Source organism: Lonchura striata, chromosome 2, assembly GCF_050655825.1.
Source record: "Lonchura striata isolate lonStrDom1 chromosome 2, ASM5065582v1, whole genome shotgun sequence".
In the NCBI taxonomy this organism is placed as follows: domain Eukaryota; kingdom Metazoa; phylum Chordata; class Aves; order Passeriformes; family Estrildidae; genus Lonchura; species Lonchura striata.
In genome coordinates, this window is record NC_140704.1 from 69,669,951 (window position 1) to 69,693,373 (window position 23,423).

The following is a 23,423-nucleotide window of genomic DNA, read 5'->3' on the forward strand; positions in this document are numbered from 1 at the left end:
TGTTAGATAAAAGTAAATACAAATGAAATATACAGTCTCTATTCTAAATTCTACTTGAGAGCCTGTTTTCAGTAGACTGTTGGTCTGCCAGTATGCTTTTGCACATAATTTCATGACATTTCCAAACCAGTGGATTTTAATAGTAAAGGAAACTGCCTCATATTTTCTCCTTTACTAATAGTAAAGGCTGCTTGTTGTAACTGGCATAACTTTTAAAGATACGTAGTAATGATCTTTAAATTCATCAATACTGCTTGAGTTTGAAATGCTAATCTAGCAGACTGTGTGGTTTGTACAATTATTAATACTCTTTGTCTGTGTTGCTTAGTAGTTAAGAGGTTAAACAGTTCATGGGGGGTGGTGGGGGCGAACAAAAGCGTTTGCATTTTGTCAATTTTCAACTTCAGATATCAGTAAATCATTGCAGCAGCCTTCCTTATCAGTTGTTTGCACAAAAAAATAAGTGGAATGGGGGAGTGGAGAAAACCTGTTAGAGTTGTGTCTGAGGGGACCATCTGCTGTGGTTTCCAGTGTTGGCAGTGTGATAAGGGATAAGCTGTGTAAACAGAGGTACCACAAAAAAAGGCAGGCCCAGTTCAGGGAGGCATATGTATGATTTGGATTTGGGTTGATAAGAGCCTTAGAAAGTCAGGGATCTTAGAGTAAAAGTGTGTTAAGCAGAGGAGTGATGTATTTAATCTAAAACTCCAGATGTAGCTTATTAGCATGAGTTTGCCTTTGCACTGACTTCTTCTGTAGCTTTCTTCTGATTTATTGGGACTTCTACAAACAGAAAATATGGATGAGTTGCATGGTTAATCCAAATATTAGTACAAAATGCTGACACTTTTGTGTTTTGGAAATGTTCACTAGTGGTTTGTATTAGTACTTCATCAGCAAAGATAGATAAAGATTTAAAGAATGACCACCGATGTTAATAAATGTTTGATTTTTGGGGAAGAAATAGCCAGGTGGCAGAATAAGCATGCCCATATGAGCAGTCAGAGGATAAGCTGATTGATGACTACTCACCTAGCCACAGGTGTCTCTCGTGTATCTCAATTTGATGTCTGTATCTTAGACCTTTGGAAAGATGTGAAATCAAAAGAGGCTGCCTCTGGAAGTAGGGAGGGGATTTCCTGAGCCTCTTGTTAGTCACACAGTGGTTGCTCATTACAGCAGGGTGGGGTGCAGGTGGCTGCCAGTCCACCTGCAGTGTCGGCAATGCCGCATGGATCAAAGAGCCTGAGCTCTGTTTGGACTGTCAGGCATCTGTTTCTAAGGCCTTTCTAAGTAGCTAGTTCCAGTCTAAATTTCTGTACTGGGGTCACGGGTCACTCATGTGCCTGGTTCTATGGTGACTGAAATACTGGAAAAGGGGGAGTGGTTTTGCATTAAAAATTAAGTTAAACTTTCTACCTGTCAGTTTCTGTTTACTTACCACAGTGTTTAGGGGAAACATATCCACAATTTGGAATTTTTTCTGGTTAATATGAGGCTTTTGCTATTAAGATTCCTTCAGCCATGTGTAAGAACTAGTAGGGATGAACTCTTTGGGAAAACCACAGGTAGAATAATGTTCTGAGGGAAGGAGAATATGATGAGCTGCTTAGTACTTGTCCAGGACTGTCTCCCTTTCCATCACACAAACTCCTGTGCAGTAGCTACATTGAGAATGTAATGATTTCTTTTGGTTGGTGATGATGTGTGAAGACTGAAAAGGTGCCAATACCTTTGCCTTGCTTACTGCTGGAATGGGATCTGCCACATTTGGGGAGACTTAGCCCGGGTGGATGTTGGCCAGCAGGTATGTGGTCTTACTCCTTTTGGGTAGAGTAGCTGCTATGAACTATTAACCCTCTGTGAAGGGTTGAAGCCTGGAATTTGAGGTGCAGAGGTTTGAAACAGGCTGGAACCTGGAGTCTGTCTCAAACCTTTATAAGAAAGAAGGAAATTTTCAAGTCTAAGAGAAATTTAAACAGGGCTGACCTGCAGGTTCATTTACTTTCTGGTGACTATATAAGATCTGAAGATTTCTATTATTTAGCCAGTAACAACATAAATGTATATTATTTTCCTAACTTAGAATCTGGCAGCAGGTTTATAATAACCTTGTTTAAAATACATCTGCTGCTTTCCTTGATTAATGCTCTCAGACCTTTCTGTGCAGGGCTTGACTGATGTCTCTGCTGCCTGTGCAAGTAAATGATGCCCGTCTTTGCTAGGATTTGCATCTGTGATGTCCAGTGATGGGACAAAAGGCAATGTGCATGAACTGAAATACAAGAAATTCCATTTAAGCATCAAAAACCACTTATTTTTTTATAGTGATTTTGATCAAATCCTGTAACGTCTCTTGAGGTGTAGACTCTCCATCCATGAAAACATTTAAAGTCCAACTGACCACAGCCCTGAGCAGCCTCCTCCTGTTGCTGAGCATGGAGGTTGGACTGGAGGATCTCCGTATGTCCCTTTCTATCTCAGCTGCTCTGTGATTCTACAAAATAGTGTAAGCTTCAGAAGCTTCTAGATAAGGAAGAAGATGCTGAGGAGGGGAAAATACATTTTTTTTTTCCTTTTTATATGAAGTCTTCTGAGCTGTGGGTCCTTGGTATTTATATTTTCAGTCTGTGGATCTGCACTTGGGTTAATAGGATATCATGAGGTGTCTTTATCTCCCTTATGGAGGACGGAGGCTGGTTTTCTTGCAATTATGGGAAGTGAGGGAAGACAGAGAAGAATTATACATAATTTTCCTTTATATCATGGAAAATGTTTTCTAACTCATCTTTAGGTAGTTTTTATGAAATATTAACCTAGGTGCTACTGTCTTTATCACTTTTTAAATGAAACTGCCTAAGTCTCAGTAAGAAGAAATGTGATTTTGCTACCATTTCCTTTGATCAAACTATGATCAAAACTTTAGAATTGATGTACTGTTTGGAAGAGTGGCTTCATTTTTTTTTTCCTCTCAGTTCAGGCTCAGCTATTGATTATGTGTGAAATACTATTGAGGCATGAGAAAGAACTCAAAGTGAGAATAAAGTACTTCTTGAAAATAAATTTTCAAGGCTGAATGCAGCACTTTGTCTTTATTAAACCAATTGATGTTTCTTTTATACTCTTTTTGGTTTGTGAAGGTTTTCTTTACCTGACAGCCTTTTACCTTCATGCTTTGGAGACCTTCACTTTTTATTGCTAGGGCTTAGTTATACTTTCATTGATTATCATCTTGGTAGAATATTATACTTCTTAGCAAGAGTTTCATATGTAAGGCTCTCCACACAGAACTTTGAAATTAATAGGATACTTGCTAGGTGGTAGAGTTGCTGGTTTTTCTTGGATTTTGCAAGAAGATATTAAGAGCTTGTCTTTTGTTGTAGGAAATAGCTCACTGTTGGCATATCCCTGTAGAAAGAGTAAAGTTTTATCAGAGGCAGAAAATGTGACCCAGAGAATTTAAGTGGGCACCTGTTTATAATCTGAACATGATAAATTATATGGGTATATTTCTACATGATGCTTAAGATGCTGATTTAGTGTATTTTCTTTCTTGTCAGCAAACATTTGGTATGCTACAAATAACCTGCTCTCCTTAGGATAGTAAAAAAAAAATCTAAGTGCTTTAAATTATTGAGATTTTGCTTACATACATGTACATAATTATGAATAAATTGGTGGTTTAATTAATGATACTTTAGTAATTCTTTTACAGTTAGATTGAGTGATAGAAAGCAACTGCAAGCTGAACTAACTGTGAAGTTATTTTGAACATTGTTCTTGTGTCATTTGAGCATATGTTTATTAATACTTTCTTTTACTATACTTTCATCTTGGCTTACTACGAACTCCATGCATTATGAAACAAAAGATTTTGTTTCATATAACCACGAGAACAATTCTTCAAATCTGTCCTTATCTCTGGTCTGCTTCATTAAAAAGATTACCAGAGGAGAGCATTGTGGGTCAGTGCAAAATTTTATTTTTCATTATTCTGATCTGCTATGGTCTTTTAAGTTCTTGTAGTGGTTTTGAAAGTGTCTTACCTGCAACAACATATGTTAGATGCTTGTTTCTTTGTAAACACATCTATCCTAATTATGTTGTGTTCTTTTCATGTTCTGAAGCCAAATATTGGAAGTTATGTAGCCAAAACCTGCACTCAAGCTCCTGTCTGCTTTTTCTCACTTGAAGAAATAAAGTTAACCTTTCCAGGCATTATTTGATGTGCTGGAGACCTTTAAATAGTTTCAACATTGAGTTCAGCTTTCTGTTTGCTCTTTCCCAGTTTCTGCAGTTGTTCTGAGATTTGCTGCTTCAACTAATAAAACTAATTAGAACTTGAAGAGTGTGGTTTTTGATTTTACAGCAGCATAATTTATTTTCCATTGGAAGTAATTGCCAAGTGAATGGAGTCTGTCAACCTACTGTATACCTGCAATATTCTGACAGTGTAAGCTGTCTAAAAGATGGATTGTGTGTGGGGAAAGACCACATGTCCTTCCCTGGCTTGTGCAGTGGAGAGGTGGACTAATAGAAGGGAATGCAGACTGATGGAGAAATAGTGTTTTGGATAGCTTTTTTTTTTTCTCCATATTCTTTTCTCTTTCAAATAATATTTTTTTTGTGCTGACTTTAAAAATCAATGTATGAAAGATATCACAAAAATGTAATTCATTGCTTTTTTCAATAAGACTAAAGAAGCCTTTATAGATGGAAAAAAATTTAAAAGAAGTAATCTTTATCAAAATGAAAAGTTCCTTTGTCTTGAATTGCGATCAGTTTCAAAATTGGTTTACATTGCTCAATTACTGTGTGCTGACACAAGTAGTGTATTGAGAGCTTTGGTAAGAGAAGCAACAAAGATGATCAAATAATGAAAATATGCAGTCAGACACTTCCTTTGCTGCTGTTCCAAATTGTGGCCACCTGATTTCTGCTGCTGGTGGCTGGGAAGCAGGAGGTGATGGACACACAGATCCCTTCCTTGTGGTCGCACATCTCGGTGTCCTGTGCAAATGGGAAGGGGGTGTGGGCTGCTGGCAGGAGTGTTCAGGGGATCAGGCAGCTCACAGCCACTGCCCAGTGCTGGGGCTGGGCATTAACTGTGGGATGTTGCTCCCAGCTGGTGCTGCACTTCACTGTTCTGAATCCTTACAGGCCACCCATATGTGTGTCAGACCCCGGGAAGCTAGGAAGGATTACTTATTGGATTACTTATTTTTACACATTGATCCTGTATCTTCAGCCTTCCTGGAACACAAAGAAAATATCTTGTATTTTTGTTCTAGAATATAGGTCTCTGCTTCTGTGTTCTCTGAAGCAGATAGATCAACAGGCATGTAAGGTCTCATGGCCTTCATAAAAACTCATGGAAGCAGTTTTGCTGTTCATTTTAAGGTGCAAAGCAGCTTTTACCATTTGCTTGTATTTCACTTGGGAATTATAGAAGAGCTGTGGAACATATTGCAGCAAATAATCTGCAAAACATTTATCTTCATGTGTGTGTATATGTTTTTTGGTACATCTTAATTAAATAGCAGTGTGGATAACACAATCCTTTATCCACAGTCTACCATTGTGGGTAGTTCTCTAAAATAAAATGTAGCAATGTTTGACTGGAAATTTTATTTTATGTGTACAAGAAAAATTCCTTCTGCAGGATGAGTTTGGTAGCTGCTGTTCAGAGTTGAAAATAGGGGGCAGCTCTCTACTGGGGGCTAGTTTGTTGATAGACTGGGGGGAAGGAGAGCTGCGACCACATAGGAGAAGATATATACTCTGTATATGGGTAGTGCATGTATCTCGATAACAGAACAGAAGGAAGCAGTGGGAATGAGAGAGGCTGTCATTAGGGAATTGAGAGAGCAGGACCTGATACCTGGTTTGTGTAACTTGGAGTGCCCCAGTGCTCAGCCTCACCAGCTCTTGCACCACCATGGTTCTGCACAAGAACCTTAAACTGTGAGCTGCATGATGCCAAAAGCTGTAGCTTTGATACTGCTGTTTCAGAATGTATAAATTCTGAAAAAGTGTGGCATAACTGATTTGTTCACATTTTGAATGATACAGGATTTTAACAGCAGTGACAGCATTGTGGTCTGGTTCCTTAGTTTCATGCCATATGTCACACTTGTAATTTAATTCTGAAAAGTGCTTGCATAATGATTTAAAAGTGCTTTAAGTACTTGACAGTACATCATCAGTGGGGGAGAAGTCAGTTTGATTCTGTGTGAATTCCCTTCTAGTCCTTTTGACTAGATTATTCAGCACCTTGTTTTAAAGACAGATGACATGCAAGTGTCTTTTGAAAGTCAATTGTATAACTTGAAATTAGAAAGTAGTGCAGAAGTGTTAATGATAGCACCAGACAGAATGTTGTGATGCATGACACAGCATGACAGACTTGCGCCTCCTACGCACTCACCTTGCCACAGGGCCTTCGTGGTGTCACAGTTCCATGGTTTAATATCCATCAGACATCCAGCCTCACAACCTCTAACCCCTGTAGCCTCTGCTGAGCTCCTGAGGCCAGCATGTTTAACGCTGAATGAGTGTTTGGATATTGACTTGGACTCTCCTAAGCTCACCAGCCATGCTGGCAAGGCAGAGGTGGTAACAGCTGTAATTAAATGTGGTCATCTTTTCATTGACTCCCTGAATGCTAAATAAAAGGCAGGAAAAACCCCAATATTTCAGCAATCTAATGAGTGTTTTTCTTTTAATTACAAACCTGTAGATTGCAGAGAGCTAAGCTTGCAGGGACCAATTTAGCATTTTTTTTTTAAATAAGGTATATACACATCTTGCACACTTCTCTTTCCAGCTTTTGAAGACATCCACTTCAGCTTTTTCTTTTGTACAAGAGTATGGGCTCAAATTTAAAACAAACAAGCTCAGATTAAAAAAAAAAAACAAATAAAAACCTACCCAAACCTGCTGTTAGTGGAATGTGTGCTGAGATCGTCCTAGGACTGGTAGTTTTATTGAGTTCTAAAACTTCAGTTTTAGAACATTTAATTGTGTATTTATGTAGAATGTATGACAAGTATCTTCTGAAATGGCACATTTTTTGTCATTTATGCACCGAACCTTACATTACGCCACAGGATTTGCTTCTTTCCAGTAAATGAGTTAGGCAGCTAAGTGGGGAGGCTGCCTTTAAGAGTGCCATGCAAAGAATTAAATACATTTTTTATAAATGTATAATGAATTAACTTCCTTGTTGGAAAAATGTGATTGCTTAAATGACAAAACAGCATGGGGGCAATTTACTGTTTTGGAGAGTTTATTTTTAGCGCATGTTGTCTGAAATTAGTTTTTTGAATAGCTAAATAATGAATGGCTCTAAAATCAGATGATGATTGTTGTTATGAAAATTCCATTCTCATAGTTTCCAGTTATGAAAGCATTTGCTATTTATTTTGTTTGAGTTTTGAAGACATTTTCTAACATTTAATCAAATAAATCTTAATAAAGTACTGAAAATGTGCTTGCTAATGCACTAATGGTTTTGGGTTTTATGTGAAGTAAAAGGACAGAGGCTTTCATTACTCAGTAGGTAATAGTCTCAGAAATTTTGAACAGTAGCTGTTTGACTGTTGGAATTTTATTGTGAGATGCTCTCTGTCCAGAGATTGGCACAAAGCAGTTTTATATTTCTATATTATATCATTGAAGTCCTAAAGTAATTAATTTTGTGTATCTTTAGAAAAAAAATCACTTTTTATTCTGTTCTAAAGAGATGCTCTTTGTTTGCTATTATTCACCAGTTCTTTTGTTATTAGACAGAACTGTTATTTTAAATCTGCAGGATTTCTCCTGAAAGTTCTCCCAAGCGCAACTGAGTTTTACTTGATTTTTCTTTTAGATTGATAAGCCCTGAGGTAACAGAGTAAAATATGTCTTCTCTTCATAGTTAAGGCATCCAAATATAAAGTAGTAACAACAAGAGGATAGTTGGCCCCCCTGCCTGCCATCTGTGATGGCCAGCTGCTGGATTGCACTGCCTCGTGCTGGAGGAAAGGCACACGCTGGAGTGGCTGTGAGATGAAAAGCTGGCGTTGGGAACACTGCTCCCCAGGAACAGGCAGCCTGCCTTGGGCTGCTTCTGTGGGGCAGGTATCTCTTAATTCTCACACTGTGTGCACTCAGTGACATACGTGGTGTTTGCGTTGAGCAGCAAATGAGGGAGGTAGGCTGCCTGAGAGGGCTGTAGGGAAGCAGCACTCCCCAGTGTATTCCCTTGGTTCTGTGCTCAGAAGCAGGTGAGTGGCTGTCACTCTGCACATGTAAAGGCTTTCCCGTGTGTGCCACACGTGTAAAGGCTTTCCTGTGTGTGTCACACATGTAAAGGCTTTCCTGTGTGTGCTGCACGTGTAAAGGCTTTCCTGTGTGTGTCACACATGTAAAGGCTTTCCCATGTGTGCCACACATGTAAAGGCTTTCCTGTGTGTGCCACATGTGTAAAGGCTTTCCTGTGTGTGTTGGCCTGTGTAAAGGCTTTCCTGTGTGTGTCACACATGTAAAGGCTTTCCTGTGTGTGTTTGCCTGTGCAGACCAGCTTAAGTTCTCACTTCTTTGGGCAAGGTGGCCTTCGGGACCATCCACCTGAGCTGCTGCCTTGCCCAAGCAGAGCTTCTCTGTCCTTGCACTGAAATACTCATCCACCAAACATGGCTTAGATGTCATTACTTCCTAGGGTGTGGAGAAAAAGGAAAGGAGAGGGGAAAAATAATAAATAATCACATGTGATCCATTTGCTTTCTGTGAACACTGAGATTTCCTGCAGAGATTCAGGAAGGAATAGTTGTATGCAATAATATTATTAAATTTACTCTAGATAAATTCTCAGGAGAATTTAGTTTGAAATTTTAGGGTTTTTTCTGTTTTTTTTTTTTTTTTTTTGAAACTACTCTTTGTCTCAATGGATGATTAATTTATTTAGACAGAAGGTGCATATGCAGCGTGTTAGGGCTTGCTTTGAACAAACTTATGGGGATGCATAGAAAGTTGTTGGTTAGACAGAGGGAAGAGAGATGGGAGGAACAAGCTGAAGCTTGAAGATCAGGAGTCTGAAAATGCTTGATTTTGTGTCAAAAGTGTCTGATTAGAAAGATGGTGAAATTAAAAGGGCAAAGCTGTCTTGAAAGTTGGGGGTTATTTTTCCTACTAGTGTCAAAAAGACCAGGATTGCTAAAGCTAACAAGCTAGTTTTTGTTTCTCTTTAAAAGGGTAATAGTAAGGAAAAAAATCTGGTCTGTCATTTGTATCAGGTATGGTAATTTGTATGTAGTCATTTTAATTTACAGTTTAATTTCACTATGTTTTTCTCTGCTACAGCATGTCTCACTCTTGGTTAGAATGACCAATTCTTTTGTGTTGCTTCTGTGGTTCTATGAATGCTTTTTTCCTTGATATAAAGTGGTGCCTATGATTAAAGTGATATGAGCAGTGTTTTCTGAGTTACTGGACAGACACAGCTAATTAAAGGAGCTGTGAAAATGAGGTTTGATGTAGAGAATGATCAGTGAGAAAATGCTCAAAACTGAGAGTTTCAGCTCATACTAGGTGAGAAACATTGGAAGGGATATGACTTGCTACTGTTATGACAGGCAGCTAAGCTAAAACCACAAAAAGCTAAATTTTAAAATACAGTGCTTTTGTATGTGCTGTAAGCTTAGTTCCTAAAATTCATTACTGGAAGTATCTTCAGGGCCAAAGAGTGGGGAATGAATTCATACCTCATAAATTAGGTGAGGTGTCATTACCTATGGGCCTAGAAGCAGCTTCTTTCATAACTCACTTGCTCTATGTTTTTGATATCTTCTTGTGAAAGAGCCTGTGTGCCCTCCTGCCAGCCTGTTAGACAAAGAGAGACTGGCCAGCATGTCAGCAGTGAGGAAATTGCTAAGCAAAAAGCCCTTATCCTGTACTACTGTTGCTTTGCATCACCTGACTGTCCAAAGAGTACGTAGAAGAAGTTGTAAGGAGAATTGGTTATTCAGATAATATTCTTGTAATTTGTGCCTATTTTATGAAATCACTGGGTTTTAACAAACAACAATAATATTAAGTGTGAAAATTCTTAAGAAAATTTATTTTCTTTATGAAGAGTAAGTACTTACACAGTGTCAGAAGGATTTTTGCAACTTTCATAAATGTAGCTGGCAGTTGCGTGTCAAAGAGACGTTAAAGCTCTTCATAGTATTTAACATTTGCAACCTGTACTGTACTGCTTTTTCTGTCTTCATTCATCACATGAGTGTTGGACTAAACTTCTTGGATTTGTATTCCTAAAAGATGTGACTGTGTGTGAAACAGAGATGTATATTGCCATTGCCTGATCCCAAAGCCTGCTAGAGAAAGGGATTTACATTTCTCTCTCTTGGTATCCTTTGTATCTGTGCCTACACCTCTTTAAATGAAAATATTATGGAGTAAAATTTTAAGTACTATTCTCCTAAGTGCAGTCTTCATTTAATAGGGAAGTGATTTCAAAATGACATGTAGTCTAGTGCAGAGAAATGGGATGGTGCACAAAACCACTCATGTTGTGTAGAGTTTCTAAATGTTTTATAGCTAAGTTTTTAACAGTGGGCCAAAAGCTTACGGAGTAGGAGATGGTGACACCACCTGGGCACATTTTTCTCCTGGAACTGCTCAGGTGAAGGGAAGAGGAAGCGGAGGCTTTTCCATGCATGCTACTGAGTTTTTGAGTCCTTTGGTTTCCATCCAAAATACAGATTTACATAAATGACAAAGGAAAAGTTAACCATTAATTAGTAAGTAAAGAAAAGTACTTAGTGATTATTCTTAACATGTGAAAATGTGAAGTTGTAGAATCTTCAAAAGTCTGTCTTGAAGTTGCACAACTTCTCAAGTATAGAAAGCAGTGTATTTTGTGGTTAGCAAAGAAGGATTTTGGTAGAAGTTATAACTTAGAGACTGGAATTCAGAGCAGGCTATTATTTTATGACATGCATTTGAATTTAAAGTTGTGCTTCTTGACTACAGTAAAATAGAAAGCAAGTAGCTTTACATAACTGTGCTTAACCTTGAAGCCTTGCTGTCTTGCTTTTCAAACCAAGCTGATATTCAAAGCTGCTTCAAAGCAGCAAAGTCATCCTAAAGATAACGTTTAATCTTTGCAAGTGTTGAAGTGGTGACATGTTTTGTGGCTAGTGTTGTTGAAAGACTGTAATGGTTAAGAATTTGCTACTATTCATGTGTTGGCATAAACTTCAGCATGTTACTTTATATTACTTTGTCAGAAGCTACTGTTAATGATTAAAATTGTTTAAAGAAAAACAGATTTAATTTTTAGCATTTTTTGTTCTGACTGAAATGTTCAATTGTGTCAAATGTTACAATTTGGTTGGAAGAAAAAGGCAGGCTTTCGTCAGAGGAGGAAAATATCTGTTCTTCTTCAATTAAGTGTTAATTTAAGTTTTTAATGTGTTTTGGGCTATTTTTCATCTTCAACAAGCTGCCAGTCCAAATGACTAGAACACTAAGATTGAAATGAGAGCTAGTGAGCTTCATAGTTCCAGTTAGGAATGATGCAGGAAAATTATATTTTTGTCCAAAATAAAACAGTTACTTGGAATATTTTCACTGACATTTAATGAGAATTTCTTAAATGTTTAATATGTATTCATATATAAAAGGGGAAAAAAGTTGTATTTAAAAACCATTAGAAGTATAGTTTATAACACAAGGATCTTTTCCACTTTCTTTGTGAATTGATATTTAATGAAATTTAAATGTTTCACTTCCTGTATTTTTTCAAATGGAAAATAGGTTTTCTGTTAAACATCAGTATTGATGTGTTTGAAATGCATTACCACTGATTTTGAAAGTCAAACAATTTGAAACTTAAATAGAATTTTTTTTCTTAATAGAGGGAAAATTAAACTTAAGTGCCATGAGGTAAAAAATTTGCTGGTACCCACTTGATCAAAATTGAGTGGCTTATCCTGCCAGCCTATTGACAAGATTGTTCTAAAAAGTCTGGTGGAGTTACTGGGAGTTGCTGACGTGGCATTGGGAACTGACTGCAGAAATGTGCCTGCAGATTTTCCTGCAGCAAACATTTAAAACACTGCCTTGAACTGTAATGGCTCACGGGTGGGGAACATGTCTGTGCTGCCTGTTGATGTACAGCTTTCCTGCCAATCGTCTACTTTTGTTTATAAGCTCTTCTTTGTAAATAGCATTGAGAGTGAGATGGCACCTTCAGTCAATCAGTTATCATGGGAGAGGGTGTGTAGTAAGTTTGAAAAGTCTCAAGTGCAGGTTTGAGATTGCCTTTTGACGTTAAGTTACAACAGATGTTGGATTTATTCCAAATCCTTAATAAGAGATGCAGGTTATAGTTTCCACTTGGCAAGTTACCAGCCTAAAGAAAAAGGCTTCTATTCATGGTGTTATAATGGAAACTATTCTCTTTACCTTAGTCTTCCACAAATGCAGCTCATTTAGTGGATAAAAATATCTCCTCATATTCATAGATTTCAGTCTCCTGGTTATTTGGCTGGTTTGTTGTTGTTTCAGAAGTCTTGGGCAATACAGGCAGATCTGTACAATAGTGAGAAAGCCTCCTTTGAGGCTTGACTGATACCCTCTTTAAGGTAAAAGGAGCTGAAGAGAAGTCTGGTAGTGGGCTTAGTGAGTCATTTGTCCTTCAGGGAGGAGTACTGACTTAATCTTGAAGCATCACCTGCTGTACTTGGCCAGCAGGAATGGCTCTTGTGCCGGTGTTCAGCTTCTGTGCTGCTCAGTTTGTGCAAGGAGGCCAGGTTACTGGAATGGTAAGAAGAACAAGACATACTGTTCTTTTCAGCAAAAAAAGAATTATTGACCAAAATAATTTTTAATTCTGTATGTCTGTTTTGCAGAGGAAAGCCCTCTGAGGGCTTGATGCATCACCTCTTGAAGCTTGCTTGATGCATCACCTCAATGCATTACAGCGTTGATGGAGATGTAGATCTGTTGCAATGACAAGTATACCAGGCAGAGATGTACATGTTCTTCAAAATTGTTTTGCTTTATACATCTCGTGCCTGTTCCCCAGTCAAAAAAAGCATTCAGACACAGCCTTCTAACAATAGCACTTAAGCAAAATTCAGTGAAGACTGGCACAGAAAGCAGTAGAGTTTTGAGCCTTTGGTTACAGGACAGATAAATAGCAGCTTTTATTTTAAACTTTACAGTCCAGTGCACTTTTGCAGGGCTGATATTAGCCCAAGCACTGAAACTTCACAGCTGACCCTGGCTTTCATAGTCTTTACATCAATGACTAAAAGAAGTTCACAATTTTAAGAACAATGATACACTTGCAGCCCACATTAACACTGCACCATGTTGCCTGCATAGTACATCGTGGCAAAACAAAACTCAGCAATGGCAGACATGTTATGATAGAAGCCAAATGTGAAGAGAATTTGAAATGTGTAAGAAACACTTAATAGAAAATGCATTACTTCAGTATTAATCTGTAAAAACTGGTCTAAATGATTCAAGTGCAAACCATTTTGATTTTGAAGCTTTCATCACTTCACACATTTTAAGCTTTATTCAGTCTGTTTGGTTTCTTCTATTAAACATGCTTGTGCAGTCTGACATTTTAATAAGACTGGTAGCCAATTGCATTATTCCTCTAAAGTAGAGGATGAAAATGGGAACAGCAAGTCTAAAGAAAAAATAGTGAAATCCAAGTCTGTAATTCTAATTCAAAATTACTTTTTCTTTTATTGAAAGATAGTTAATAGAAGTCCATAATTTCGAAAGTCTACCACTTCCTTAGTCTTATGGTAAATATTTCTGGTTTGGTGAGACTGTATTACTGTGCACTGAGGTTCATGAAGCACTTTTGCTTTAGTATCATTCCAGACTTCTTTTTCAGTATTTGCTGAAGAAGTCTCAGTAACAAATTTGTAATTGCCCAAAACAGAAACATTTTTTTCATATTTGTTAACGTATAGGGATTCTGATGCTACTGCCTGATAAAAAAAACCTATAAATAGAGTTGATTTACCTAAAAAAATCATGGCACTTGAGAAAATTAGACATTATGATATCTCACTAAATCTGCCATGCTACCTAAAGTCTCCTAATTTGAGGTTTGCATGGCATTTTAGGAATATTTTTATTCTTGCACTGTTTTGTGCCGATTCATTTCTTACTGCACTGTGTACTCAAGTTGCATTGTTTAAAAGGAGTTTAGTAGGTGGCGCTACATGTGCTTCATTTGGAGAAAAATTTTGTTCATTGAAAGCAGTCTAACAAACCTCTCTTAATCTAGCATTAGAATGTCCTCATGGAGGAAGCATCCTTTCTGAATATTTCAGTTTGACCCAACCCATGTGCAAACTTGTGTTCATATGTAAACAGTCTCTGTGTTATATAAATATGACCTCCCTTATTGTTTGATGCTTTTCAAAGTGGTTTCTTTTGGAATTTGCCTAATCACTTGACTTGGTATTTTGTATTATCAGGAGTGTGGATGTTACGGTTATGAAAAATATTACAATGTGCACAAAACACAGAAAGGTGGTGAGGCAGGCAGTGTTCCCAGGTTAAAATCTTTCACAGGTATTTGCATGCATTTTGAATTTTGAATATTCCCAGGTTAAAAACTTTTGCAGGTATTTGCATGGATTTTGCATAGTGAAGCATTCATGTGCTTATTAGCCCCACACTATACTTGCAGTTAAGAAATTTGCATATGATTTGCTTTCTCTTGAATGAAATAAGCTCTACACAGAATTCAGGGCATTAACTCTTTTTATGCATGACCTATTACTGGATGGAAGGCAGTTGAAAAAAAATCTGCTTAGCATTTTGTAACAAACACAAGATTTAAAAGGGCTACATGAGTACAAAGTGTTTCTATCAGTAATACCTTTCAGGAGCACATGTGTGTACTGGGTGGCACGTTTCCAAATTTAATTGTATTTGTACCTTACCAAGGACTCAAATATGAAGCTTATTCTTCATTGAAGATGCAGGAAAATGGATATAGGTGATTATTTATGTTGCTTGTGTGAGTTTTGTTGTAATTTTCTTTGTTTTTTTCCCTCGGTTCTTCCATTCATTTGTTTCAGAAGCACTGATTCATTGCCATATTCATGACTGATAGCATGAGCTGTTGATTTGTTGTGCTCTTGACAGTAAGTTGCCATTTACGTTCAGAATATTTCCTAGTTAATTTTGGCTTCCTTTTGAAGCATAATCAATATTCATTGTTCTTTCAGATCTACAGGATTGAATTGCTATTACTCAAATCTTTGAAAACTTACTAAAATCCTACACTTTTTCAAAGACTGATAGAAAATAATTGTATTTGAAGCCTGAATGTCAAGTCACAAATTTTATTGTGTGGTACCCTGTAGTTCCACAACATGTGTATAAAAATTCTACCTCTGCATGTCAAAATAATCCAGCCACCTGCATGTGACTAGTTCTTTTTGAGCTTGATTTGCTTTCAGTAAATTCTAATATTGGTAATATACTTGTATGCTTCCTAAACAGTAACTAATTTGGCTATTAGCATATTCATGTAGGACAGTCAACTTTTTGAAACATTTTCATGGGTTCCGATGCCTGTACCTGCATTTCCAGTGTCTGTACCTGCATCTTCATGGCACTGGAAAGTGATTTCCCCTGCTTTGGCTGCACATCTCTTGCTGTAGGCAGCAATGCTGAACGGCTGCTGTTGTGTTCCTCTGCCTTCCCAGCTGTGCTGGTGCAGATGTGCTGCATCCCACAGGTCACTACCAATAGAGGCAGTCCTTTAGCCTGGTGCATTTTTTTTTTTTTTATCCCAGGACAAATATCCAGCTAATCTTTATAGTTGTATCATTCCTGTGAAAGGGTGGTGCAAGAAAGAGGAAAGCTGCTAGAGCTTGGGCTGCTAGTTAGGGGAAGCTTTGTAAAGCTGTGCCCCAAGTCAGTTCAGTGTGTAAATTAATGTGAATTGTGTGTGTGGGCCAGAACTGGCCTGTGAGTAGGAGAGAGGACCAAAGAATTTCTGTAAGGAACGAAGTGGGAGATTCTATATGAAGATTTACTGCTGTTGCTGATGGCTGCATGTTTCTTTAGCTTTACACACTGCACTAGGCAGAACAATAAGCTGTGTTTCAAAGCCTGAGCTTTGCCTGTGGTTTGCATATTTTGTTTTTGAATACATACTTGGAGTTCATAAGACTAAGTTCAAAGAAAGTAACTTTACTTTTTTCACATGCTCATGCTGATCTTGAAATATTAATTTCCCTATTTAAGTGATTAGCAGGAAAAAGTAAGTTTTTCATTACATTGGTTGATGTCAACACTGTATGAACATCAGAAATTCAAAGTAGATCTGATTATGCAGGAGAAAGTATATTATGCAGTCTATCGGTGTACCTTGAAGGGGAAATGTGTTTTGAAACTTATTACAAAACAGATAAATATGCATTTTCTCCAATAAATGTTCTTTAACTTTTGTATATGGAAGTCATTGTTAGTGATTCCAGAAATAATTTTTGTATCTGTAGTAAAAATACTTTTTTATACTACTGAGATTTAAAAGTTACTCTTGTACAGATTGATAGTAATTTTTAGTGATCAGGTAGCAGTGTTTCTGGGCTCATGAACACAATATGTGTAAAAGATGTAAAATGTGTAAAATATGTGTAAAAATGAGGTTTAAAAATGTTTCATTATCCTGTTGGTACTAGAAATAATAGCAGAAGTGAATGAGAAAACTGACCAAAAATCATCAGAGCTTTATTCTTTTCCGTTTCTGCTGATTTCCTCAACTGACTCCTTTTACTAACTGTGACCAGTCTGTCACATTTGACTTGCCATTCTGTGAGCATGGGAGAAGTGCCACAACCAAAAGAGCTGGATTCTAGGCACTTCATTGAATTATTTGTGTAGTTTGTGCCTGTCACATTTACACAGTATATTTAAATAGAGACATATAGAATGGTGTCATAGGAGGCAAAATTTGGTAACATTTGTCTTTTATAGGGAGGGTATTCTTTGGGATAGGTCTTGCTTTAAATTCCTTTTCCTTAGATGCCTAAGCACTTTGTGTTTAAAGCCTTTGCACATCACACTTGTAGTCAGGCAGTGTTTTGGGAGCTGGTTTGTGCTTCCTCACATGTGCTGTCATTTTCCGGTGGTGCAAAGTGTCAACAGAAGGTCATGGATAAAGACCCTGTTCCAGTCTGTCTCGTATTCTTTCTTGCCTGAATACTGTCCTACAAATTAAAAATCATTATCTGACTTTTTAGAAGGTGTCACTGCTTGCCTTTATCCTCTGCACTGTGTAAAATTTTAAATCTTTTGGATGAGAAGCTGAACAGGGTTTTTTAATTTATCACCACATAGACCAAGCCTGTATTGTGTATTTTAGCACTACATCTCTCCTGGAGAGTGAAAAAGATAAACTATAATAATCTCCCATTACCTGCTGTGGCTGAATGTAGCTTTGTGAGCATTACAAGCACCTTGGTCCACTTAAGAGTATCTGGTTTTTCACTGATGACTCTGGTGCCACAGGAGGGACAACTTTAGTTGCATTTTGTTTAGCTTGTGGCTAGTTTCTTTACTGGGCTGCCTAGGATCTGTTTTACAAGCAACTTGGATATTCAGACTGTAGGAAGAGGGTAACAGTAATCTTGAAAGCTGTCTCAGTTGAAATTACCTCTTTCAGTTAGAGCTATGTAATTGAGATTACTTTTTCTGTGATGTTTAGCATCCACTTCTTGAGACTAAGTAGCAATTCAATTTTTCATTATAGGTATAGGATTGCAACTGCATTTTAATTATTGCTATAGCTTTTAAGGTGTTTTTTACACTTTAGATATGTAATTGAAAGAATTGTGTAGGTAATGGACCTGATATCAAAATGTGTAGCTTCTTAAGTGGATCCTTCCTGCTCCCCAGCACTGGTGAGGACACACCTGGAGTGCTGTGTCCAGTTCTGGGCTCCCCAGCAGAGAAGCATGGACATAATGGAGACAATCCAGTGAAGGACCATGAAGACAATTAAAGGACTGGAACATCTCTCCTATGAGGAGAAGCTGAGAGAACTGGGATTATTCAACATGGAGAAGAGAAGGCTCAGAGGAATCTCATCAATGTGTATTAAATACCTTAAGGAAGGGTGCAGTGAGACTGGAGCCACACTCTGTTCAGTGATGGCCAGTGACAGGCCAGGAGCCACTGGGCACTTAGTGACACAGCAGGTTCCTTCTGTACACCAGGAGACACTTCTTTTACTGTGAAGTGCACAGCTTGCCCAGGGTGGAGTCTCCATGCCTGCAGGTATTTAAAAGCCATCTGGACATTGTCCTGGGCAGCTGGCTGTGGGTGGTCCTTCTAGATCAAAGGATTTGGAACAGATTACCTCGAGAGGTCCTTTTCAAACCAAATTTTCTGTTGATTTTTAGCTATGGGAGAAACTCTTGTGGTGTGTCTTCCATGCATTGCTTTCTTTATACAGAATTCAGATTGGAAGATATGTTTCTGCTGCATCAATGTTAACAACCCTAACCCTGCCCAAATAGTGTGTGTATTTGTGTACTTTTCCCACAAAAAAAAAAAAAAACAAAAAAAAAAACAAAAAAAAACCAAAAAACCAGTCAGGAGGGAGGCTCTTAATTACCTACTGTATGATTTGATGTATTTTTAGTGTGATAAGCCTATCCTGGTTTTTTTTGTAAGGGTCTAAAGCAGGAATGCACTATGTATATTTGATTAGTATGGGAAAGAAAGAAGACTGATGAATATTTATCTGGTGAAAGGCAACTTGAATTTTAGTATTCAATATAGTTTTTCTCCAAATCAGTTTTTGTAGTTTACTGTAGAGTTGGTGTACATTTACATGACACAAGGTCTGTGTATGTGACTTAGAAATCTTTCCACTTAAACTCAAGAATACATTCATTACCTTATGTCCATAAGCTCTTGAGTTCGTTGGGATTATTTTAGGATTTAAGAATCAATTTACATTGTCAGAAGTAATATCCTGTTGAATTGTAATGTGTTTCACAGCTTGACTTGTGACATAATATTCCACAATGTATTATAAACTGATGTAATGTCAGATCTTTGGAAGGCAGGAGACAGATTATCTGGAGCAAATACCAACCTGTTCTTGACATTTGTGAACTGGTTCATTAATTATCACAACTACATACTCAAAGCTCAGCAACATTCTAGGATCTCATAATACTAATTTCATATGACAGAAAAGCCATAGGAGAATAGGAATATGGTTTTAACATTGTGTCTGAGAGAATTCACTGTTTTCAGGAAATAGTAGCTAAACACTGGTTTTAATCTAATAATATTCTGTAAATTTTTAAAGGCCACTCCAAATCATACAGGACCCTTCTGGGATCCTGTATGATTTGGTGAGTGCCCCACCAGACTGGACTACACCTTTTGTGAGGAGTCTTGGTGGCTGTTCCTGTTTTAATTTCCATTCCAAGGTGGTTAATTACCTTTGAAGGTGGTAGCACAACATTTGGAACACACACCCCAGAAAAGACTTCATAATCTGTACAACATTTATGGGTAAGGCTGATTCTGTTTTATTACATAAGAATTGAATAAGCAGATGTGATTTTGCATACACAGACATATGGTCTGAAATAAAACCAGCTGACTTCAAAGGTAAATAAAGGTTTCGAACAGCTGCTTAGTCACACACCCCTGAAAAGAAAGGACAGTGGAATTTATGGTGGAGCCAATGATAAGGGATGATAAAAGGGTTCTTTTTGGGGGAAGAAGAGAGTGTAGCTTATTTCTTATAAATGTTGATTTGAAGTTCTCTTGTGGAGAAGCACAAAGTGTCGCTTTTCTGTGGGATGTGTAGTAGCTGATCTGGCTTCCAAAGCTGATGAATTGTCTCACTTGGGTGATTGCAAGGTGTAGCATGGTGGCTGTTTTGGCTTTTCAGGTGCATACAAGGATGTTGTTAGGTAGGCATTGCTGGTCAGTGCCTCTCTGTTAAATGTCTGCAAATAGTGCTGTATTTGCACCCTGTAGCTCAGGGTGCTGATGAAATATAGTTGTAGGCATTATTGGGTGAATCTGCTAGTCCTTTGGGTTGCTAAGAGTCCTTAGTTCTTAAAGATTTGCCAGAAACTTGCTTTCTTCCTGAGGGAAGTAATTCATACTATGTCACTTCTCTATGAAATCTTCCCCGTAGTTAGGTGGTACTTATATTTCTGAAATCTATATGCTTTATATTCGTTTGTGTTAAATATATTTCTTGAGAGGTCTAGTAGGCAAAAAATCAGTTTCCCATTTGCTTGTAGACCTTACTATACCCTGAATGGCAAGACCATTTTTGCAAATAAACATTTATTTATCGTTCAGGTCAAATTCACTGCCAGTCTGGTATAATTAAAATTCTAACAGTTTCAATTTTTCATCATTATTTTTCAATCACAGTGAGAATACATTTCTTGCAAGACTCCTCTAGTTGCCCAAATACTTGTAGTGTAGCTCTGCAAAGTATTTGTGGTAGTGCTTTGTGTTGTGAGGCTGAAGACACTGAACATGATGTGCCTGCCATGTTTGGATACACTTTGAGCAAAACCAATGTATTGAAAAACAGAAGATACATGTGTATTCAGACTTTATTTAATGCATCAGAAAATAATACAAAATGCACTGAAGATAATATTCTGGCTAATGACTGTCTCTTGTGGTAATATATCTGTAAAAATAAATAATTTAAGGGTCACATAGAACTTTTCTTTCAAATGCAGTGGCAGTTCCTTTGAAGGGATAAAGAAACCCAAGCAACCTCATTTGCTTATATTGTACTTTACCTCTAGACTGACATGTGATTATTTGTATATATATTGGGGGTTTTTTTTGTATGTGTGGACAACAGATATAATTACCAGCTAGGATTACTTCTGCTAGTAAGATTCCCTTAATATTTTCATGCATGGTAAAAAAGACATTGGATGTACAATTAGCAAATAAGGAAACAAAAGCAACTTGAAGACTTCATTACCATATTATTTGCAGTGTATTATTAAAATGAAGTAAAAAACATCTATGAATAGTAACTTTTTAAAGGAATAATGCCCACTTTTTCAGAGGTATTGCTGTTAAATATACACCTGCTTGAAATAGGGGTAATATGTTTTGCTCTTTGAGGCAGTCATCCTAATAGTGCATATCAAATCTGCTTCTATAGTACAATAGAGACTCCTTAAGTGTTTATGTTGAAACTGACATCTTCCTGTGAAATCAAGGGTGGAATATATAGAATATATGCATTTGACAGAGATTTTATGAGTTTTTCTAGCAAATACTGAGTTCTTCATACTTCTCAGAATAATCCTGTGTGGCTGTGGAATGGGAATGTTATGTGTGGCTTTTACTTGCTTTTGTAAATGGTTTTAAGCAATTAAATTCTACCACTTAATTATTTACTTCACTAACCATTTGTTTCAAATGGATGGGTCAGTAAACACACCTGTTTATATATGCTACTGCAACTTTTTCCAGTTGTTAATTTTGTATGGGTTTTGTTGTGGATATGTTGAAAAAATGCACCCTTCTGTGATTTTACTCTGTTTCCTAAACATGATCTTAACCTGAGTCTGCTTCCTTCCTAGTGTCAGAGGCCTTGTGAAACTTCAGAAGCTGTTGGTGTCATCTTTCATATATTTGTAATGTATAGTTTTTGCCCCTACTTAATTTAAATCTTCAGCCTGAGCTTAATGATGACTGATCTGTACCTTTTACTGTATGCCTTAACCTTTTGGATAGTTTAAGCCTTGCAAGAATTTCTTGAAGTTACAGCCTGCCTGAAAGAATAAAGATATTTATTAAATGTCCCCAGCTAGGACTTCAATAGATGCTGAAACAAATCAGAAAGTGTAAGAAAAGTGAGGCAGCTGTTTATTTTGTGACACTTAAGTAAGGCTTTACCTTTAATATTAACTTTTATTTTTAAGGAAAAAGGTTAACTATATATTGATATTGTAAAAAGATAGTGGGGAACAGAAAGATAAGAAGTCATTCAAAGTTTTGAAGAGGGACTAATAATCTATTTGTTATAAGTGCTGAATATTGCTTTTGCAAGTAAATGTAATGCTGGATCTCAAGTAACCTCAGCAAAAAATGAGGTATTAGAAGCTTCAAACATTTAAGTTTGTTTATTTTTTTACAGTGCTCAGAAAATAATTTCTCCAATCCATCTGCTGTAGATCAATCATGTTTCTACTTAATAACACTGGCTAAGCTGTGAATAATTAATGTCCTTTCATGCAGGACATTTTTAAAGAAATTACACATGTTATCTTGAGTGTTTGCTTTGGTCTGAGGATGTAATTGTGCTTTGTGTGTAAGAGTTCACATTTTTTGGGGAGTTTGGATTATGTGTGCCATTTGCAATCAAATACAGCAATTGTAATAATTGTTTTGATGATCCCATACCATCTGTGAATTTAAGGATTACACACAAAATGTGATTTTGTGACAAAAATACATTATGCAGCATCAGGAATAACAGGCTGTGCAGGACTTCTGGATTTGAGTGCAGCTTGTAATTTTACCTTCTGTCTGGGGGTACAGGCAGGGCAGGGTGCAATGGGCTGGTGAGTCCAGAAGAGCTGAAGTCACCCCCTGTGGGGCAGTCTGAGAGCTAGAAAGGTTTGGGGCTTATCTCAGGGCTCTTGGATAAAAGTTGTCAAAGTCTGCTGATGTTCTCAGAGCTGAAAGTTGATTTTTTACTGACAGATGATGGGAATCCTAGTATGGATGGGTTGTGATGGGTGTGGACACTGAAAACACCTGGGTTGCAGGTGGGGGGCCTGATAAAGGAGCTTAAGGTGCGGCAAGCACAAGAAGCTCTGCAATGAAGTGGATGCTTTGTTGGTTTTACAACTAGGAAGTATTGGCAAAATATATCTGTTCAAGGCCACTTGCAACATTGTGTGTTAAGTGCCAGATGATTAATGGAAAATACACTGTGTGTGCTTGCAAGACCCAGTGATGATTAATAGCTACTAAAAGCTTGTAACAAATAAAGCCTGTAAACAAATAAAGGATGAGAAGTCTGAGATACTTAATGCTTTCTTTGCTTAGTCTCAGTGTACCCAGCTCAGTTGATCTCAGTGTACCCAGCCTTGTGAGAGAGAAAATAGGGACACAGAGCAGAAAGAAGCACCCATAATCCAAAGGGAAATGGTCAGTAACCTGCTATGCCGTGTGGATATAAGTGTCTTGGGTTGGGTATGATCCATCTGTGGGTACTGAAGGAGCTGTCAGAGACACCTTCTCTGACCAAGTGACCCCCTTAGAGGGTGAGGGAAAGGCTGTGGATATTTTCTTTCTGGACTGCAGTAAAGCCTTGGATACTGTCTCCCATAGCATTCTCCTGGAGAAGCTGGCTGCTC

At 37.5% G+C, this 23,423-nt stretch overlaps 1 protein-coding gene across 8 annotated transcripts in view; it reads left to right on the plus strand.

Annotated features, from left to right (window-relative positions):
* Window positions 1–23,423, plus strand: part of CDKAL1 (CDKAL1 threonylcarbamoyladenosine tRNA methylthiotransferase) — a 375,203-nt gene that overhangs the window by 27,784 nt on the left and 323,996 nt on the right. The window lies entirely within an intron of this gene.